The sequence below is a fragment of the Cupressus sempervirens genome, chromosome 5 (assembly GCF_028749045.1).
Source record: "Cupressus sempervirens isolate cs-2001-9-10 chromosome 5, ASM2874904v1, whole genome shotgun sequence".
Taxonomy (NCBI): domain Eukaryota; kingdom Viridiplantae; phylum Streptophyta; class Pinopsida; order Cupressales; family Cupressaceae; genus Cupressus; species Cupressus sempervirens.
The window spans coordinates 350,030,513-350,032,315 of NC_143122.1; positions in this window are offsets into that span (position 1 = coordinate 350,030,513).

Consider the following 1,803-nt stretch of genomic DNA (forward strand, 5'->3'; position numbering starts at 1 on the left):
ATTAATCTTGAATATGGAAAGAAAGTAGATAGGTATTCCCTGCAGAGCTGCCACCAGGAGTTGTAGTTTTCCCGCATTGCTAAGTAATTTTCCCTTCCACCCAAAAAGCTTTTTTTGCATCCTTTCTAGAACATTGTTCCAATAGGTGGTAGAGACATCCTTGATTGTCAGGGGAAGACCAAGGTAGGTGTTTGGGAGGTTCTCATAATGACATTCCAGAATATTTTTGACCTTAACCTGCAAAACCTCAGGGGTATTTAAAAAATAGACCGTACTTTTAACCAAATTAATTTGTTGACCTGAACAATTTTCATAATTGGTGAGTAGGGTCCTCCAAGCTCTAGCCTCCTAGATATAGGACTCGCCAAATAGGAAAGTGTTTACCACGAATTGTTGGATAACCTCAGGCATCAGAGTAGTAGCTGATTGGATACCTTTTAGGTCCCTTGACTCAGACAATTTGAAAGCCAACTTTCCAAACACTTCAGCCTCCATAATGAAAAGCTAAGGTGCTAGAGGGTCACCCTGTCTCAGGCCTCTGCGATCATCAAAGTTGCCCCAGGGGATCCCATTGAGCAGCACCTCATATTGTGTGGTTTCTACCATATTTTTTTAATGAGATTCACAATGTCCTTTCCAAACCCCATCTATTCCAGTACTTCGTAAAGGAAGGTCCAATTGACTTTTCCATAGGCCTTTGAGATATCAAGTTTAAGGGCCATACCCGATCTTCAAATTTTCTCCATGGAGTGGATAATTTCATGGGTGGTAATTACAACGTCCAATATTTGGCGGCCCAAGACAAATCCCTTCTTAGGGCTCTTGATAACCATATCTAGAGAGGGTTTAATCCTGTTGACCAACACCTTGGAGAAAACTTTATATATAGTATTACAAAGGCTAATCGGTCTAAAATCTGTTATTGTTTTGGGTGTCTGTATCTTAGGCACGAGAACAATAAAGGTTTTATTGATCCTTCTTAGCATTTTCCCATTTTTTATCATTTCCCTAGTGGCCCAAATTAGTTCATTTTTAATCACTTCCTAGAAATGTTGGAAGAAGGTTGGCAAGAAGCCATCAGGACCCGAAGCCTTATAGGCTTTCATAGAGAACACGACATTCTTCACCTCCTCTTTTTAGAGTTTCTCCTTTAGCTTATCATTTTCCTCATTCCCCAACATTGTTGAGATGCTATTGAACATACTTATTATATTGTTAATCCTCTTTTCCTCCTCTTTATAGGCATTCATGAAGAACTCAACCACATGCCTTCCCATTTCCTCCTACTCCTTCCAAACCCTTCCTCCTTCCTCTTCTAGGGAGGTAATAGTGTTTCATTTTTTGTGTTTCAAGGCAGATCTGTGGAAAAAAGAGGTATTCCTATCTCCTTCAGATAGCCAAGAAATACGACACATTTGCTTCCAAAAGACCTCTTCCTTGCTAATAGTTTTTTTCCACTTTTTCCTACTGCGCTCCTCCTCTTGGGTTGTATCCTCAATGTCATCCGTCGTTGCCATGGTAGCTTGTAGCCTTTTGAGCTCCTCCTCTATATCCCTTTAAACACATCCCAAAGGATCTCTGTGCCCATTCCTTAACATTCCTCCTAACATTATCCAGTTTCTGGGTCATCCTGAACATAACAGTCCCATCCACTTTGATATTCCACCATTCTTCCACTTTATTTTTTAAGTCTAGATGGGATTATCACATAATTTTATAAAAATAAAGGGTTTAGGCCCACTCACAATTTCAATCTCCCAATTGAACATAATTGGGGAATGTCAAAAATAATTCTTGAAAGAT